General features: G+C 44.3%; 1 protein-coding gene across 5 annotated transcripts in view; it reads right to left on the bottom strand.

Annotated features, from left to right (window-relative positions):
• LOC144770644 (B-cell receptor CD22-like) overlaps positions 1 to 19,772 on the bottom strand; it is a 681,379-nt gene extending 661,607 nt beyond the window's left edge. For 3 of the 5 annotated variants that reach the window (XM_078655342.1, XM_078655347.1, XM_078655349.1), the window contains exon 1: positions 19,640 to 19,730. The gene's annotated coding sequence lies outside the window, so the exon portion shown is untranslated. Of the gene's footprint in view, positions 1 to 19,639 lie in introns of all 5 variants that reach the window. The other 2 variants (XM_078655344.1, XM_078655346.1) reach the window with 2 other exon arrangements.
• Positions 19,773 to 20,910: the final 1,138 nt, after the last annotated feature.

Raw genomic sequence — 20,910 nt, 5'->3', positions numbered from 1 at the left:
TAACAGTGTCACACTCACGCTAAATTGCTAAATTGCGAATAAAAGGTCAAGAGAGACAGAGATGCCCCCGGCTTCCGCCTCAGGGGTGAGAGCAAGTAATCTGCAGTATACTAAACACGCGAACCTTAAATAACGAGGGAGGGCGCGAGGCGTCCAGGAGCTGGAGCGCTACCCTGCCTCCCCCCAAGATGGCGGTTCCGCGTTCTCCCGGCCGGCGAGAGCGCTGTGCTCGGCTGCGCCGGGGGAGAGAGAGCAAGGACCCCTGTGACGATTTTACTCTCGTCAGAACAAGCAAGGAGGTCAATGGCTGAATTTAAAAGAGCATCAGGTTAAAATATTTACAATTCTTAATAAACTCAATCGTAAATATAACAGTGTCACACTCACGCTAAATTGCTAAATTGCGAATAAAAGGTCAAGAGAGACAGAGATGCCCCCGGCTTCCGCCTCAGGGGTGAGAGCAAGTAGTCCATTCAGACAAGGATTAAGATATGTCATGCTTACTGGGTTGAAGACCATATGTTTGGTCTTCTGAATGTTAATCTCCAGCCCCCTGTTCTTACAAAAACCTACAAAGCTAACGAGAATCCTCTGAATGCCCATTGGTGATAGAGAGAGCAGGAGAGTATCATCAGAAAACCTCAGTGCTGATACTTTGTTATAAGCTATCTTCGGGGCATCTATGTCCTTCTCCTCGTCAATATGTCGACCAGTTCATTAATATATAGACAGAACAAGGTAGGCGCTAGCACACATCCCTGCCTGACTCCTCTATCAACTACAGGAGGTGAGGTAATTTTGCCATGTTTCCTATAACTGATTTGGGCATAATTGCCTTCATGCAATCTCCTAAGCATATGCCAGAGATATGTAGGGACCCCGATGTCACTAACTCCCCATTTTTTATCCGTGGGTACCAGGTGAAATGCAATTTTTAAATTAACAAATATTAGGTAGAGACTGCCACCCTCTGTTGACACCATTTTCCAATAAAGAATTTGGAGCCTAAAAATGTGATCAATGGTGGGGATGTTTTTCGTAAAACCAGCTTGACGGTACTCAGGATATTATGTTTGTCCATCCAGTCCTGAAGACGTCCCAACAATACCTGGGCAAAGATTTTCCGGGTTACATCAATTAAGCTAATGGGTCTGTAATTAACGGGCAAAAGAGGTGAACCCTTTATACATACTGGGAACATTTCTGCTCTAGCCCATGTAGCGGGGATCGCCATTCCCTGCAATATAGCATTAAATAAAGCCCACAAAAAAGTCCCTCAGAATATTGGTTCTGCATGAAAGAGATCCATCGGTATCTTTTCTAGACCAGGTGCTTTAGACGGGCTATTTTGCTAACAGCACTAGTTATTTCGGTCATGGTTAACTCAAGGGTTCCTCTATGTGTATTCTGCTGAGGACTTTTTGGTTGAACTAAGGTGGTACCGTCCACCTCCTGGTGTATAGGGCCTGAAAATGTACCCTCCAGATCTGTTGCTATGTTGGGCTCAAGCGCCTGCTTCCCTTAACTACAGCCTGTATTAACTATGTTCCAGAAGGCCTTCCTATCATTGATGGTTAGGGCCCTTCTCAGAGAATCCCATGTATCCATCTCCCAGGTTTTTTTTTGCTAAAGCAGTGGTTTCTCTGTTAGATGCCCTTTATTTTAATTTGAGAGCTATCCTTCGATTTAATGGTGTCTATCAGTAATAGCTTGGCCTCCCAACAACTATAGTCAAACCAGGAAATGCTTGGCCTTTTTTCCAATAAAAAATCCTATTGGAAAAAATATGTCAACCAATTTAGGTGCCAATGTTTCATGGGTCTCTGCAACACAGGTTAAAAAGGTAATTGTACCTTCTGTGGCTATAAACTTGTTCACTTCCCGTAGGATTGGGATGATAATCTCATATAGAGAAGCCAACCTGCCAGAAGATTGTTGTAGGACCGGCCAGTGTATTTTTCTCCTGTTGTGAGTTAGTATTAATCAGTTTTCCGGGGAACCAACAACTCCACCTCCACAATCAGTCTGAGGCATCATCTGCCACCTAGCTGAGAAATCGGCGCAGTGCCTGTTTTGCTGCCACCTCATTGACCTAGCATGACTAGATTTTCCATGCAATGCACCTGTTCGTTAAGGCTTCATCAAGATTGCCCAGCAGTAAGGAACTGAGAATGCGTGTCCGTAAACAGATGCATCACCTCCCCTGACAGTAAGGTACCAAAGTATCACCTCCCCTGATAGTAGGAACCCATGCATCACCTACCCTGCACTGCAGTAAGAAACTGATACATCGCCACCCCTGGCAGTAAGGAACCAACGCATTGCTTTGCTTTTCCAGATCCTCACCTCCCCATCGTCTGTTTTTGCCTTTGATTTTGATGCATCCAGGGTATTGTGTGCTAAAAGTGACACATTTATCGTTTCCTATGGACTGAACTGTTTTGAACCTTTTAAAAGAGATATCTTTGCTTGTGTATGTTCGCTTTTTGCTGTTTAGGTCTTGTTTTATTTCGAAAAAGATTTGTTATTTTTCTAAACTGGTGTGGTGTCCATTGGTAGTGTTTTCACTGTGTTACTGTGTGTTTATGTACAAATGCTTTAAACATTGCCTCCGAGATAAGCCTGACTGCTCGTGTCAAGCTACCAAGCGGGTGAGCAGGGATTATCTTGGGTGTTTTACTCCCTTACCCTGACTAGAATAAGGGTCCCTACTTGGACAGGGTGCAAGCCACAGCCAGCTAGAGAGCCTCATTTCTAACAATCACACTTCACTTTTTCCTATGGAGTGGGAGACCTCAACCGCAGGATATGTGCAGGAAGGAACAGCGGTACTCATGAGTGCCAACTTCAACTTGCTGCATTCTGCAACGTATGGCTGTCCATAGCATGGGACAGCCACAGTGAATTGTTTTTGGGGTACAGAAGAGGATACCATAGATACTGATAAGCGATTTTGAGCAGCTACTTCTCCACAGAAAGTATGCTCACCATTCCAGCGTTTAGGGCTATTTTCATAGTGCAAAATGCAACCTTGAGTCAAAAATGGGCCTTAGAATGCCTTTTTTGCGCTAAGAAGATAGCACTACATGCTGCAGGATACGGACAGCAGTAGTCAGAAGATGCTCACTCTCTCTTAGATTATTGTTTCAATGCTTCTTTGGTAAGATATTTGCCCAAATTACTTTTAATCACTCAAGCTGGCGTAATTTTGGTAATTTCAAAAGTAATGTGTGATTACTGAAATTACCCCAAATACTCTGGCGTCATCTACATTTCTCCTAGGCCTAGTGGAATCCTTAGCAATTGGTAGAATCCTGCTACCTTGCCCTCTCTTCTCCCTACTGCACATTCAAGAATTATCCCACTGCCTGCATTCCCTTACAGAGCAGTCTGAGAATTGCTATATGTATTGTTTTATAAGTGCAAGGTCAGAGAAGCGCTGTGCTATTTCCTTTCTCTGTTAACGCTGTCCCCTTAAGTTGATTACTTTCAAAGAGTCCTGCTGTGGGAAGGGACAGACAGGAGTCTGTCCAATGCCCTTTATCTAGGCTGACAACATTCCCTGACTGAACTTTCAGGGGGATGCTGCAAAAGCCTGTGCAGTTCACAACCTCCCCCTCCTTTCACCAGTAGAAGCTAACCTGTTTTGGAAAATGGGTCAATGATTTAGATAGCCTTTCGTCGGCCTATTAGGAGTACAGTGAATTCCCCTACTCAGCTACTGCACTCCTTGCAGCAACGGACAACATCTGCACTCTCATCGACTGAGACTAAACCGCAGCCCTCAACCTCCTGGATCTCTCTACCACCTAGGACACCATATCCCACCACACCCTCTGCACAAGACTTCATGAAACCCACTTCCAAGGCAAAGCATTATAGTGGATCCACTCCTTCCTCACTGGCCGAACGCAGGGAGTCAGGCTCCGACCATTCTCCTCAGAACCTATAGAGATCAGCTGTGGAGTCCCCCAGGGCTCCCCACTGATCATCACCCTCTTCAACATCAACATGCCACTGCTTGCTATCATCATCAGAAACCACAGACTCAACATCTTCTCCTACTCCGATCACACACAGCTGGTTCTCTCCCTCACTGATGAACCTACAACTGTTAAAAGCAACTTACACGATGGGATGAAGACAGTAGCCACTTGGATGAAGGCGAGCTGCCTCAAACTAAACTTTAACAAAACCGAAGTCATCATCCTGGGCTCCACTCCCTCTGCATGGGACAAATCCTGGTGCCCAGCAGTGCTCAGACCATCCACTCACCAACCACGCACGCTACCTTGACAAAATGTTCAATGCCTCTCTCTATGAACAGTCAAATCACACGCCATTTAATCCTCCTGCTTCCACACATTCTGCCTGATTCAAGAGATCTTTAAATGGATCCTCACAAGTTAAGGAGAACGGTCACCCAGGCACTCATCAACATCAAGCTCGACCACGGCAACCCACTCTATGCGGGCACTACCCAAAAACTGCATCACATTCAGAACACCTCCGACAGACTTATCCTGGACATCCTCCGCCAAAGCAACATCTCCGGTCACCTGAGAGACCTCCACTGGCTCCCGATCAACAAAAGTATCACAATCAAGCCCATCATGCATGCAAACAAGCCCCTCCACAACACCGGACCCGAATACCTCAACCACCGCCTCTCCTTCTACACACCGACCGGGCATCTCCACTCCACCCACCTGTCCCTGGCCACTATCCCACGGATCCGCAACACCTCAGCTGGAAGAAAATCCTTATCCTACCTCACTGCAAAGACCTGGAACTCCCTACCTTTGCACCTCAGGCAATCATCATCAATGCCTCAGTTCAGGAAGGACCGCAAGACCTGGCTCTTGGACTGAACTGCAGAACCCCAGAGTGCCTTGAGATCCTTATGGGTGATTGGTCGCACTCTACAAGCCCTGATTGATTGAAGATTACATGTTATTAAGTCAAAAAACTCATGAAATCATAGTTCATGTATATGAAAGAATTGAATTTGGGTGAAACTCAAAATAAATGTACCTTTTGAACTTATTTTAATACAGACAATGGACTGAATATGGTTGTTGTTCTATATGCCAATCATCAATGCTCAGATTTCGAATTTGCATTCCAAAAACTGCTTTTAGCAATGTACTAAACCCATTTTAGGAGGTAGTAACTTTTGGCCCACTAACGTTTGACCCACTCCTAAAATGGGTTTAAAAATGGATTAGCGTTGCTATTTGAAAGGAACTTGATTGATTGATTTCCATCCATATGCATCAATCATTTGGGATGAAAATAGCTGTCCTAAGCCATTCAAACGTTACCGGTCCCCACGTTGGGGTAGTACCCTTTTACAAAATTATTTGGGAGTAGGTAATGGTCAACATGACCACTTCAAACTCTCAAACAACAAGCAAACACAAAAGGAAGTAAAGTTTTGTTTTTAAACACAGCCTAGTTTCTGTTAAGGAAATTGGGCTGCACTTTAAAAAACGTTTACTTTGCCGAATGCGATGACAGACATGGTAGTCTGCTGATGCCAGCTGGCTAAAATGGCATCTAATTATAGTGAGTCAATATTTGCGACCTACCTCGATAATATTTATGAGGAAGGTTTGGTTCTGACCCACCACAATTTGGATTTTTAAGAGCGGACCTATTAGTACAAAAGTTGGCTATCGAAAATCTTTACTTTTTGTAACAAAAACTGGTAGGATTTTACGACCAGTATTTTGCAATCAGACATTCATATGTCTGGCCCTATGTCTACACATTCTTCTGCCACAGCACTGAGCCAGCACACTTTAGTAAAAGGAAATGACCATTCCCTTTCAACCCAATTGAATTAAAGGGATGCATTGTGTCCACATTTAAACATTGAAATTATCATAACCTGCCTCAGCCCTACCTATTAGCAGATGATGGCTGCGTAAGACAAAAGTCATCCTTGCTCAGCTTTCACGTGTACACCCGTGTTATATGTGTGAATGTCATCCTACTCAGAGACAAAGCACCTCAGGCTTTTTGTTAAAAGAGAGGTACTATATTTTGCAGTATACCATTCAAGTGGGTGAGACTTCGTTTTGGATTCTGGACTAACTCAAGAGCTTAAAAATCAATGATCTAAAAAGCGAAACAAATGGGTTCTTTACAAGTAGAAACCGAATGCCTGCCTTCTGCCAGATATCCCTCTTTCCGTTTACCTCAGTAACCCCCCTGATCCCCATTTCTATGCCCTTAGATCTTGAATCCCCCACTAAGACAGAAGATGTTATCTTATTAATTAACCATATATTGTTGTTTTTAACGTCAGTTTTGTGAACATTGTAAAACAGCTGGGTTGGTCGTTTACATTTATTTGTAGGCACACTTCATTTTTTCACAATTAAGACTGAATTTGCTCTCTTTTGGACCCTGGGCACTGTCCAACTATCAATCTATCAATCGCCCACTAAATATGGAGTAAAGTTGGCAAACGTCAATGTGTTTATTTCATTCTTAAGCTTAGCCAAAACAGCGTGTGACAGGTAATGCAGCAACCGCATAAAGATTGAATCTCACGTGGGCTGCAGTATACATCTGCATACCCACATGAAAGACTGTAATGGGCCAGCCATTGTAGCTGGACTGGCTGCAGCCTAGAACCATGCATAGGCAAATGTTAAAAGAAATCATTTTGACCAATCACACCTCACCTCCCAAATATTCATTATAGCCATCAAGGCAATGTGCTTAATCTATAAACGTTGAGCTTGCTGTATATTAACAGTAACTAGTTACAAAGTGCCATTTTCAGTACATGACACTGTGGCTGTTCCCATAGAAGATGCTGTTTTTCATTTTTTGTTATTATTTTCAGGTTAGGAAAAGAAACTACAACATATATATGTTTTGAAACATTTAGTGAAGAGGCAAAGTTTGTGCAAAATATCATAAATATACATCTTAAAAACGATTTGTGCTAGCTAGAAGCCTGGTGGCAGTAACCCACTTGTTTTTTTCTTCCATCTAGGGCTATCAACTAGCCCACTGGTAAATGCCTTTCTGACAGAAAACGATAAAGCAGCATTGCTAGCAGGAAGCTGGGGAAGAGTAAATGTTGTATACAAGAGACATTGATTGGGAATGTACATGTACAGATGGTATTGCAGCAGGCTTAGCTCAGGCTTGGCTTGTTGACATGTTTATGCCAAAAAGAGGCCTTGAGTGAGACAGTCCTTTGATCTGGAATCTTTCGCTGCTCCCAGCTGGGGGATATCCAGAACCAACTGTGAGGGATGGTTTATGTAGGGTGGTTCCTCATTTTAATAAGATAGCGCCTTTCTGGAGTTTGAAGCCCCTGTACCCTCAAGTAAAGGCTCTGAATATTTCAGCAAAGGCATGGGACATAGGTTACTATCAGATGCCCAGGAGCTTTGGCTAAGGCCTAGCCCTGCTTCTTCTTGTATTCAAGGCTGTCAAACTTCTATCAATGTTCAGAAAAGAAGACTTCCTTTATTCAGGGACTCAAAAGGCTGAAGAAGTGCTACCTTTAATGGAGAACAGGATGAACACATTAGAGTTGACCTAACTTGACCATACCATAAGCCATGCCTATGATCAGCAAGTGAGCCAGTCTCTTTCACTTTCAAACAGTTGCCTGGACCGTAGCAGCCTCGCCAACTTGTTTAGGAGCAACGGGGTGATTAGGAAGACATTTTTCAAGGGCAATCAGAAAGTTGAAACATAAACATTTGTTTGACTTTCGGAACCTTAAAAGTTAAGATTTACCGGAGATATTTCAAATGAGTTCCAGGCTACCGCAGAATGGCCAAGAAGCAGTATTCTGCCTGGTGGAGCCATCCTCGGCTAAAGCTTTCTGCCTTCTGGGATTCCTCTTTCAAAAATAATAATCCTCATTTTCGAACCGTATTTCACCAATTGCATAATATTTAAACCTTAGGCAGTTTCATCACAAGCATTTTAGGTGAGACTTGTTTATTATGGAGAAAGAAATCTCACTTGGCACCCATTGTGCTGCTTTGTTAAGGTGAATATTTAGAGAAAGCTCCTTTGCCATAAAGTGTAGGACTAGCTTTGTCGCATGCATGTTAAATGGGATAGAGTGACATATCTGCTATCAACGAGCGCCACCTCCTTGCACAGAAGCTCCACTGCGTATGCACGGCAATGGAGGCACAATTGAAGCACTCTTTAGGCAGACTAACCTGACCCAATCGAATAAGTGACAATTAAAATGCCCCCTACTTGCAACCAAATTTCTGATGGCACCAAAAAAATAAAACAAGTGAGCCCAACACTCCCTAGAAAAGCTCCCTTGTCCTCTTCCATTCAAACATCTATCCATTCATCCTTTCACCCATCCTTGCACCTATGAGATCCACTATTTCACCATTATTTCCTCCATCATGCAGTCTTTCCCCATTCCATCCATCTGCTCACACATCCATCATCTATGCATGCATCCACCCATACATACATTCCTCATTTGAACCATCCATCCATCCATCCATCCATCCATCCATCATTTGAACCATCCATCCATTCATACCTGGTTTCCCTTTACTCTGTCATCCACCTATTAATTCACGCATCCTCTCAACCACTCAAGCATCAACCCACTCACCCTTCCATCCTCCCTATCACACTCCCTACCTTTCTATCACCCTCTATTCCATTCAATATTCCCCCCTTTTTTTTCGTTTTCTATCTCCCCGTCGTTGTTCTTCCTTGCGCCCTCGTTCTCTCCTTTTAACGCTGGTATTTGTAAAGCCTTCCTTATGACCTTCGGTCTTCTGAGCTGTAGAGACATGATACGGGCCATAAAGAACCCCGCGGTTAGTTCTAACGGTTGGGGTTCGCGTTGCCCCTCACCACCTCCTGTCTAGTCACGCTGCCAGGAAGAGCGGGCTCTGCAACTGGTCGACCAACGCCCCTGGCTGTTTCCTCCTTTTTTCGCGTTCCCCTCAATAGCAGCATCGCACAGCAGCGCAGTGAGGTGATATATTAGGAAGGGGTTCTCGATATGTCGTTTTGGGAAAAATAAGTACCTTCTTGCTAAGGTGTAGGAAAAAAACTCACATCTATAAAACGTATGTAAATCCTCTAGGGTTTCTAGTGTGGGAAGGAAATGGAGAAGAAAATAGCTGAAAAGGGAACCCTCCGAGAAGCGGGAACCCACTGCTTCCGCTAAAGGCTCCACCACTGGCGAGACTCAAGGCCCCCCTCCTCTCGAGTACCCACACACCCGCGAGCACCGCCGCTCCGGCCCTGAACTGTGGCACGCGCTCTTCCCTCCTGCACACCCTCTTCCCTCCTACCCAACCACGACAGCAGCAGCACTCTCTCTGCTTCTTCCCCTTGAGTGTGGGAGGCACTCACACTTAATTCGCAAGACAGTGCTCACTCACTGCCTCCAGAGCTACTCTTGCTTGCACCCATTGTGTGTCTTTTTTTGTCTGTGTGTTTGCGTGTGTTTGTGAGTGCGCAGATGCTTATCAGTGCCTGCGTGTCTGTGGTTGTAGTGTTTATGCCTCACACGGGTAACACCTTTTCTGAAGCTCAGCAAAGTTGTCAACAGTTTTCTACAGTATACTTCTGGGAAGCCTTGCTCACCAGAAGAAACACCACATGTGCGTTGCCAGCGTATTTTTGAAAGTTGACCCCAGGACTTTTAGTAGTAGGTGTGTAATGGTTAAATGCATACACTTTGCAAAAGGGGGGACATAGAAGACTCCTGGAGCACAATGCATTCCACAGAAGCACATTGCATTCCACTGTGATGGTCTCCACTTTCTTAGTCCATTGACACCATAGTCTACCAATCTGTAAATAAGGATTCATCAACCTGTAAGTATGGATTCCATACATTTGAGGGCTTTTGCACCTACCCAGAGCGCTCCTGCAGCCATTCTAACAATATTTCGTGGTCAGAGGCATTGGACGTCACAGAGGGGCCTGTAACAGTAACCAGACTGGACTTCCTTGGCTCACCATATTCACGATTGTAGACTATACTGCATGCAGAGCTCCATTAGGACACACAGAGGTTGTAAATGTACATTTCACAAATTGTTGAAAGTGTAAAACAGTGGCCTTTTCGATGAATTTGAAGCGCCACTGACTGCTTGAAATAGGGAGCTAATGTTTGGGGACATGGGATTAGTCTCTGCTTTCATAAGGTACGAGTTGTTAATAATGTATCAAACACAAAGGGCATGGGTAACTCTGGCAGAAGGACAGCTTAACAAATTGCATGACGAGTATAGTCTCTTCTCAGGTGACATCACAGAAAACAAAAATAAGAGCAGTTACGGGTATGCAGTTAAGTTTAGAGCACGTTTATAAACTGCTAAGAAATCACTTTAATTTCTCCTTAAGGAATATTACTAGCTCACCACACAAGTTATCCAGAAACTCGTGTAATATTGAAACTTTAGGGCAGGTAATAGCTTTAGTGTTATTGGCATATTTTTGTAAGCACCTGGTAATATATATATAATATATATGTTTGCCTTCATGATGGCTCTTCTATACATATTTCTGCAACTCCAGAGTTAGAGCTGTGCATCGCCATAGTATCTTTTCTAGGCTTGTTCTAGACTCCGAACAAATTCAGCTCTTCAAAGAACATTTATTCGGACTTTGTACATCTCGTGCTTCGAAAGCTCTTAACAGGAGTATCCTCAACCACAAAGGAGATCAGCACCATTCAATCGGCTGGGAAGTCGACCACGGTGTGGCCATTTGGACTTTTCTTTGCGGGTAGATATGGCCAGAACCTTGGTGGAAAGGAATGCCAATTCACCAAATGTATTCATTAAAGTGGCCACAATTGCACCCGCTTGAGCACCACACCACAATTTAAAGTCTTCAAAGCTATTCGTTGTGAGTTGGCCAGCATGAATGCTTTGCATTGTTCCTAAAATGATCACCTAATAATTAAAGACATGGGACATTTTGACACATTTACTACATACATGAATATCTTTATATTCTGATATCTGGATGCTCCTAAAAATTGGGGGAGGACACAGGGTAACAATAAAAATACCCTCAAATCGACTTTTAAAACAAGGATGTGTTCCCGCCCCCACACACCCTTTTTAATCTCTATACAGCTGATAGTGGCAGAACTCTAGGAAGAGCTAATTGATTACAAAATATACCACAACCATATTTAAATTCGGCAATGCGCTGATGACATTATCCTACTGGACAAAACATATATAGGTCTTCAAAGAGTACTCAACAAATTGAATTATTTCACTCTGGAAAATAAATTGTCCCTTAATGATTTAAAACCAAGGTAATGGTTTTGAGAAAGTACGCAAACAAAGTGTCAAAGAAATGGTATGTGGGTCCCACCACCTTGAGCTATAGTAGTGCGCATACCTATCTTGGCATATGTTAACAGAGAAATTCCCCTAGACTTCACTTGAACAAACTAAGGAGTAGAGGTGCTGGTTGACCGTATTGGTTATTCCGATTACAAGCAAAACTTTATAGCCATCAGCTGCTCCAATTTTAAAGGTACCCAGAGCGAAATTACTACCAGCGTTGATATAGGGTCCTCAATGGTTTCCAGGTAGGAGAGCTTCCATTCTTGATCAGATTCAATGTAAGGCATACAGACATTTCTAGGGCTCAGCTGCACCTGAGTTAGGTTTATCAAAGCCAATTCCAGCTATTTCGTGCGACACTCTCGCATTGTGGGTGGTCCCTGAGTTAAGAGCGGCCACTCGTTGATTTTAAAACTTCCTATTTGGTATTTGTGTTATAATTTTGTTTACATCACATTTTCCCCTGCTTTTATTCCCTGTCCCCTCGCTTGCACGTTAAATGATTTGAAACCCACCGCTGTTGGGCGGGCCCTTTCCCCCGGTGTGTATAGATCTGTGGCGGACATCTTGGGTCTGCGTGGGCTCATAGCGCGTTCTAGTCATCAGAAGGACGCTAGAAGGCTTTAAATGGAGGTCACGCTGACGCGCAGCGGACACGCGCAGCGGGAACGCCGGACTGACGCCGGAGTTACGCCAGAGTTCAGCCCGTCTACGCCCGTCCGCGCTGAGGACGGGCTGGACGCTGGACTCTCTCCCCTACGACCAAAGGTATCCTACTATTACTCCTTTTCGGATTTATTAGCTCTTAAGCCCCCTATTTTACCTTGTACTCATAAATTCTCTCCTGATGGTATTTTGCACTCTACTTGTTGTCACACGTGTGATTCAGCAGTCCTACCCTTTATTTTCCCTACGTCGGCTCTCAGGAATAACTCCTTTTCCTCTGAAAGTTTGTCGACAAATAAGGGATTCTTGATTAATGCCAGGTCCCTTATTAAAAATAATATCGCTTTCCATGATTTTGTGACAGATAGGCAGCCGGAATGGGTGTTTGTCACTGAAACTTGGGCATCTGAGTCTTCGGGCCATGACTTACTGATGGCTATTCCTGAAGGGTATAATCTGTTCCGACAGGATAGACCTAAACGTAGAGGAGGTGGACTGGCCATTCTTTGTAGCACCGCCCTGCAGTGTACGATTAAACCCTTGTCCGCTGCTTCGGATCCTTTTGAGGCTTTACACTTTTCGATCTTGTGTGCCCCCTCGGTTTCCTTCTCTGGAATCCTTTTGTATAGACCGCCTGGTTCCAGAGCTTCCTTTACTGAGGAACTTCTCAGAATTCTTGAACCCTATTTTGGCAACTCTCATCTGGCCATTCTTGGGGATTTCAACTTTCATTTGGATAATCTAACTGATCCTGATACCAATAGGCTGGTGGACGCACTTGCAGCCTGTGAGTGTATCCAACTTGTAAAAGCTCCGACACATTTGGCGGGCCACATTTTGGACGGAGTTTTCACTAATGACGAAAGATTGTCTGTAGATACTCCGGTGCCCCTAGTTTGGTCTGATCATCTTGCTATCCCTCTCCTGATGGCCTACTCTTTGGAAGGAATGTCTGAACTCCCCGCCTTCACTAGAGGTCCAAAAAGGAGCTTTAAGAACATTACTAATGAGGCTCTGGCGCCATTTATAAAGAAGTATGGCTACTCTTCCTCAGGAGATGTGGATGAAATAGCCGAACTACTCTCTGATTCTATCACTAAGGCGGTGGAGGAATTAGCTCCCTTATCTTTTAGATATTCTGCTCGCCGTAAGCCCACAGCCCCGTGGTATACGGAATCACTGAGACTTCTTCGACAAGGCTGCAGAAGACAGGAAAGAAAATGGAGGAAAACCTGGGATCCAACTGAAAGGGAACTCCATAAGAAATTGTTAACAGACTATAAGTCTACTGTCATTAGAGAAAAGCAGCAGTATTTTACTAATCTCACTACCTCCCTTACCTCCTCTAGGGAGATATTCAAGATCGTCGACTCACTTTGCTCCCTTCAGGTGCCTGATCCAGTAGTGGGCTCGCAGGAGCTCTGTGACAATATATCAGAGTTTTTTCATAAAAAGAGTGAGGATATCTACCTGGCCTTGGAAACACAAAGAAATACTGTAGATGATTCCTCTCTTCAAACCTTGATTAGCTTAGAAGCTTGGTCTAGAGACCACTCTAACACTCTAACGGACTTTCCGCCTCTCACTCTGGAAGAACTCGAGAATCTACTTGATAGGACTAAATCTTCATCCCCTCTTGATCCGTGTCCTTTGAAAATCCTGCAGGATTGTAGATCCACACTGCTTCCACCTCTTCTAGAGGTGATGAACGGTTCTATAACCCAAGGTATCTTCCCTTTAGTGTGGAAGAGGGCGATAGTGAAGCCGCTACTTAAGAAATCCACGCTGGACCCGGAACAGTTGAAAAATTTTAGACCTATTTCACTGTTACCCGCTCCCGCAAAAATACTTGAGTCTCACCTCAATTTCCATCTTTCCACTTTTCTGGATTCATCTGGGTATCTCGACAGATCCCAGCATGGTTTCCGGAAAGCACATAGTACGGAGTCCGCTCTGACTATGGTGGTAAATAACATCCGTATGAAGGTAGACTCTGGTCAAACCACGGTGTTGGTCCTTCTGGATCTCAAAGCAGCGTTTGATACCCTGTCTCCCTCTATCTTAACATCTCGGTTGAGGGAGGCAGGGATTTCCGGTGCGGCTCTTAACCTTCTGCACTCTTTTTTACAGCATAGAGAGCAGAGAGTCAAGCTTGGCGAATTTCTTTCCCCTGCTAAATCCTTGCAATGTGGGGTGCCCCAAGGGTCGGCTCTTAGTCCGACCCTATTTAACATTTATGTCGCACCCCTTGCAAGGTTAGTAAAATCTCAGGGGATGGAAGTGGTGTCATACGCCGATGACACTCAAATCATGGTGTCACTAGCCCACTCAGTTTCTACATCCGCCACCAACTTCAGGATCTGTATGCAGACAGTATCTGACTGGATGCTTCAGAATTTCCTGAAGTTGAATGGCGACAAAACTGAGATCCTGGTCTTTGGCAAAGATCAGGATATCTGGTCTAATGAGTGGTGGCCGCCTGCGCTGGGAACCTGTCCTTCTCCTCCCCAGTCAGCCAGAAATCTTGGCGTAATTTTTGACACCTCACTGTCCATGACTCTTCAGGTTAATCGCACGGTTGCCACTTGCTGGGGGGTCATAAAAATTCTCAGGAGAATTCTTCACTATCTCTCTCTCCCAGCCCGGAAACAGATGGTAGTGGCATTGGTGGGCTCCAGGTTGGATTACTGCAATGCACTTTATGCAGATACCAACAAGGGGCTCACTCCGCGACTACAGGTCGTACAGAATGCTGCTGCCCGATTTTTTCTGGCACTTCCTAATGCTTCTTCTGCCACTTTGGCTAGAAAGACTCTCCATTGGCTCCCTATTCATCTGAGGATCTCTTTTAAGATTCTCTGTCTAGCCTATAGAGCCTTGTCGGAAGGGTCTTCGGATCCTTTAAGCGCTCTGCTGACTCGTTATCAGCCAGGCAGAGCTCTTAGATCTGCGGAGATGAACCTGCTGGTTGTACCTCGTGCCAAAAGGGTACGTTGGGGAAATAGAGCATTCTCCATCGTTGCCCCCAAGCTGTGGAATTCACTCCCCCAGGATATTAGGACTCAGCCCTCTTTATCCTCTTTTAAAAAGGCGCTCAAAACCTGGTGTTTCATCAAGGCCTACCCACAATAGGAGTTCTCCTTAATAGCTGGTACCTTTTGGTTATGCGGCTTAGTTGCGCTATAGAAATTGCTTTTCATTTCATTTCATTTCATTTCATTTCATTTCATTTCAAAGCAAGATCCCGCCTGCAAAGCTGGCCTTTACAATTCTATCATCAGGTTATCAGCACCAAGCATGGCAGCTTGATATCTATAATCAGCTAATTATTTAGTGGAGTAAACTCAATCTCAAAGCCACGGTCGACTTATGTAAATGATGCTATTCAAACTCTAGAAATCCACCCGCGTAGCTAGGGGGGGGCGAGGGGGGCGGTCCGCCCCAGGCGGCACTGTTTTGGGGGCGGCATGGCCGCCCTACTGTTGTATTTTTTGACTATTGCGGCCGCGGGAGTAAAAATAAGTGTGTCCCGGCGTTGCGCGCGTCAGAAATATGACTAAAGGGGAATAGTGTGAGGCGGCAGCCTATCACCCTTAGTCTGCACTTCTCGCGCGCGCAACGTCAGGACGTAGTGACACAATTCCTTTTACACCCGTCCCGCGGCCGCCATCCAATAGCCCTTAAAGGGTGATAGGCTGCCGCCTCACGCTGTAACAGACTTACTCAGGGTCAGCAGTAGTATTGCCTTGATGCGTTCACCCCCCCTTGAGACTCGGTCTCACAATCCTCAATGGCGCGGCACCATCATGAGAGGCCTGGCTGCCTGGCTGCATCGGGCGCTGCGTACAGTGCGGAGGAGACAGCACACAGAGCCGATTCTGCAGCTACAGTCACTGACGCTTCGCAGTGAAAGGTACTGTGACCTATTCTCGTATTTATTTCAATATTTTTTCATTTATGCATTTTTATGTAGCGCGGACTTTCCCGAAGGTGTCAGAGCGCTTCACATTAGGAACAGTAATGATACATGAGGAGACAATTACAAGTGAACAAATTACAAAAACAAACATTAAATTACATGAGGCAAAAGTGACAATTTTGAACAAACAAAATACATGAGGTTTGCAAACGGTGCATTACAGGAGGAAAAAGTGACATGTGTGCAGCTTACAAGAGAAAACAAAGTACAATTAGAGGTATGATACTGAAATAACTGGGAGACACTCAGGCACAAGAACAAACATTAAATAGGCATTGGTGGCACTTGTGCAAGTATCAAAAGCAAACAAAATGTGAGCGGTAGCAAACTGTGTTACAAGGGAAAGGTGGCGTGTGCATGCATGTAGGCTTTCCTCATGAATGTATAAAGAGAACAGCGCCAACATCATACTGAAAGGGGCACTGGCTGCAGCCCCAACGCAGATCTGGTGGGCCTCGTTTTCTGTTTTGATTGCTAGATGATTCTAGTGGCAGAAAAACCACAAATATAAGAGAAAATTGGAATTCCTTATTTGTGCAGAGCCTGGGTAGTCTTCATAATCAGAGCAATGCAGCCGTAATATTTAGTGTAGGGTGACAGTAATAATAATAAAAACAAAGTAGGAACAGACTGGGCTATATGGTCATTGCCTTGTGGCCATTGAAATCAGTGCAGAGTGATTTGGGGTCAAGGGGGAGCAAAGAAGGATGTGTGGATTGGAACTGCAGGCATGAGAGTGAAGGGAAATGTAGGGGGGCATGTTGTGGCACTGCCGTACAGTAGGGTGAGGTGGACACGCCAGGCAATGCGGCTTAGGGGGGACAAGGTTGATGTGTTCCGTACTGCTGCATGCCCTGGGTGTAGGGAGAGCAAGATGGATGTGTTCTGACACCCCCTAAAGTGAAGGGCGGGGAGATGTGTTCTCGTGCTGACACGGCAACGGCATCTCCCTTGTCAAGGGTGTTAAGCGAAATGTGCTCTGCCCGCATCGTGTCATGGGGGCATGTTCTTATTTGGCATACACCGCTATATTTTCCATTTCCGTGTTTGATTTCAGGTGCCTTTTCCGCTACGGCTCTGCATCCTGATGGGTGCTGGTATGACAAGTTGGCGGGGCCTGGGATTCTCAAGGAATGAGAACACATCCGTTAAGAAGCCGGCACTGTTGATAGGCCTGGATGCTTTGGTGGATGGTGATGCTGTAACCCTGCAGGGTCGAACTTTGTTGTTGCTATAGTGGCTTGCTGCTGTGGTGGGCCACTAGAGCAACTATCAATTAATGCAGGCTGATACTAGGTTGGTGACAAGATACTCAGAAATTAGAAATCTCCCTTGACTTGAATTGAACTTAGCTGTTGCACACACTCCAACTTAGATCAGCACCAAGCAGTAGGCACTAGGAGTTTGGCAGAAAGTCTCTGGCTGCAATGGCGTGTGTCTGACTGGTGTGAATCTGTTCTAAGGCCAGGCTATATGTGTACCACCCTGCCCCCACCTCCCCTCAGTAGTTCATGCTGTTCTGAGTTCGTCATTGCATTATTGTACCTCAAGTCAGAGCACATCACGTTTGTGCATGTCCCCACTGCTTTAATGGGGGGACCATGATGTTTGGTCATTTAATGTCAGCTGTAGATGATGGATCCCCGAACAGTGTGATGTATGTGTACGTTTGCATTGTGCTAAGGGGATTACCAGGTAATCGTTCATGCATCTCTCTGATGGATGTTACATGCGTTTTTTCTGAGTCCCCAGTTCGATTATGCAGTCTGTGTGTTCTCCTTTGTCCCGGTCACCAGTGTATTCAACTGTGTAGCCTTGGACCGTGTCATGTATGTAACTTGCATGATTGATCGAGGTAACTATTAGCAGCGATACTACATGTCTCTCGGGCCTCTTTCAATTGCTCGCCGTACCTATTCCCCGCACCCCTTCCCCCAACCACCAGGGGCGGCAACCTGTGGGATAGCCCCGGGCGCCACAAGCTCTAGCTACGCCCCTAAATCGCCCACTTATTGAACGATTAAGCAGTTAGACTGATCCTCAAAAGAGTCCTGAAAACCCAGGCACTTCCAATAAGTCGGGCAGAAGGTACTGTGGAGTTTGCTAAGAACCAATTCTTATTATTAATCATCATCTTATCATTAATCTCACAACAATTTAAATGCTCAGTATTATCTGTATACAAACTTCAACAACTTGGTACAGCAGAAAATAGTGCTCATGATATTCATGCTGTTCACAATAAAAGAGAGCAGAGCATCATGGTCTTCAGATTTCCATTCCACCTTAGGATGCAGGCTGCGCTCCTACAGACCTGAGCTTTTTATCCACATCCTGTGCTGCTGCCAAGCAGTTAGCAGAGAACGAAATGTATATATAACGCATATCAATCTAACCAGCTGCAGGGTAGCAGCAAGTCACTGTCTGAACACCAAGAACATAACTGGACCATGCTGGTATGCAACATATTTACAGGCAATTTTTGAAAGCACCTAGGTTGTACTCTATCCTAGCCCATTCCAGCTTCTTGGGCTCCTAAAGCTTTACTAGGAGACGAATTTTGATACTAATTTGTAAAGTCTTGCCAAATTGCTAGGTGTCGTTTTTGAACAGCTCAGTGGTTTGATTTTTGGTTTCCACATTCCAACTTCTGTGTTTTAAGGTTTTATCATTAGATTCGTTTTGTGATTAGCTGTAATGTTTTATGTGCATTTGAAAGTTAGTTTCATTGCTAATGGTTTAATGGTTTTAATTAACCACAGTAAAGTTACTTACCTGTTCAATTAGAAATGATTTCGCCGGCAAGACCTGCTCTATGGGTGTGCACCCTGAACATCAAAGCCATAATATCGAAGAAGGCAGACATCTGGGACAAAATATAAAATCCAAAATATCGAAAGAAAAATATTGATTTTGTATATCGAACTCCACATACATTTTCCTTGACTATTTATACATCTTCTGAATAGTAAATCTATGCTTCTTCCATTAGCACTTACATTTTGATATTTTAGTCTTCGGTATTATGACAACAATATTCTTGTCCCACAATATTCTTAGCCTCGATGTTCAGTGGTACAATCTGCTGTAGCAACATTCACTCTGAATGTAGATACAGCTTGAAGCTGGCATCTCAGGTGCCTGTTATAGGGAGGTGCATCCTACATACACATTTCACCCAGATGCCCACCCATATGAAATACAGATAAACCCCGTATTTCACACAAGTGGGGGAAATGTAACGTTTTCTTGAGGTACATGCCTCTAGTCGCCACTTATTGTGTCATGGGAAACCACTATTAGTCTCAAATGCTGCCCCTGCTCCCAGTTCTTTCAGTGTCATCACTTATTCTGATGCACAACACCGAATTCCCTTTACTTCATGACTTATCGCCTCCATAAAATGTCTCGGAGCTGGTGGTCATCTGGTGTTATTGTCTACACAAAAATACTCTCTGACCTGACATGTTGCTCATCTGAACGCACATGATTCACACATGAAGCTCAATAGGTGTCAGACAAAACCTTTCATTACGCGATTTAGTCTGCTTTACCCAAGAGAAATAGAGATGCAATGCCACGTCATGATATTATCTGTGCACTTTGTATAATACGACCCTTTTTAAGAATAGCCAGATGTCCTGGCCCTTACCTCTTTGTTGTGACTCGTGCTTTGTTTAACAGTGGGAATCTTCAGTTTCCTTGCCTCATATCTGTGTAGTTTGAAGTACATGAAAAACGAGGGACTAAAGCTGAATTTAAAGTCTCTTTCCCTTTTTGGGGGGATTTTTTTAAACTATTGCATGAAACTATACTTCCCACTTCTGTTAGTCATAGGGTGCTAAAACACGTGCTAGCTCACTGTAGTTCCCCTTTTACAAATTTGCAAATATTAGAGGACTTGACTTCTGTTTGTTAGACTAAGCTATCTGGAAATGGGTATATTTTCTTTTTTTTATAGTTCTTACTTACATTTTTCAAAGTCAGTCAAAAAGGCTTTATTTCGATAAAAAATTATCATAAAAGCAGCACAGAAATCACAGTAGAACAATTTTTAGAATGTTCGTTGACATATAAATATACCTATGTTAACTTTCGAAAAGTGGATTTGAATGGATTGAAAGAAAATAGGCAGCTGGTACATATGTCAGAGACTCCCGTGAGATGTCCCTTTGTTCGGGTGAACTTGGAGAAGTCAAGCCCTATCAAAGAACTACAGAGCACTTCTGTTAGAAAATGAGTTTTAGGTTGGCTTGTGAGCCCTAGCCAAGCAGCAACCACAATCCTAGTCAGGGTAAGAAGCAGGCAAACCCTAAATTAACCTTTGCTCACCCTCTGGTAGCTTGGCACACAGCAGTCATGCATAACTTAGAGGGGATGTATGACGTTACAACGCATACTTTTACAACGCCTACCTTTACATCGCAAGTTTTACAACGCATACCATTACAACGCATAATGCTTTTGGGCGCTGGATAGTGAATAGTTTAATTTACTATTCCAACTCCAGTTCCCGTGGACACTAGGGAAGGTTATTGGATAGTATATTAACCTATTCCCTATCCTAGAGCGCCCCCAAGCGCTATGCGTTGTAATAGTTTGCGTTGTAAAAGTTGCGCCGTAATGGTAGTGCGTTGTAAAAGTTTTGTTGTACAGGATGTTTCCCCTTAGAGGCAATGTGTCAAGTATTTGTGCAACACTTTAAACAGTAAATGTAGGAAAGTGTCCTTTTTGGATTGCCAGTCCCCCAATGCTGATGGATTTGAGTCTGATAGTGCACTCAAGTCTGTTGCCTTGGCCCCAGTGCCAGCACTTTCTCCCTAATACTGTTACGAGTAAATCAGTACCCCCAATTGACATGAACTATACCCCCTTTTTAGGTTCCTAGTATATTGTGCCAATGGACCCTAGGGCATATGTAAC

The sequence above is a fragment of the Lissotriton helveticus genome, chromosome 7 (genome assembly GCF_964261635.1).
Source record: "Lissotriton helveticus chromosome 7, aLisHel1.1, whole genome shotgun sequence".
In the NCBI taxonomy this organism is placed as follows: Eukaryota; Metazoa; Chordata; class Amphibia; order Caudata; family Salamandridae; genus Lissotriton; species Lissotriton helveticus.
This window is presented reverse-complemented; position numbering and strand designations above follow the sequence as displayed.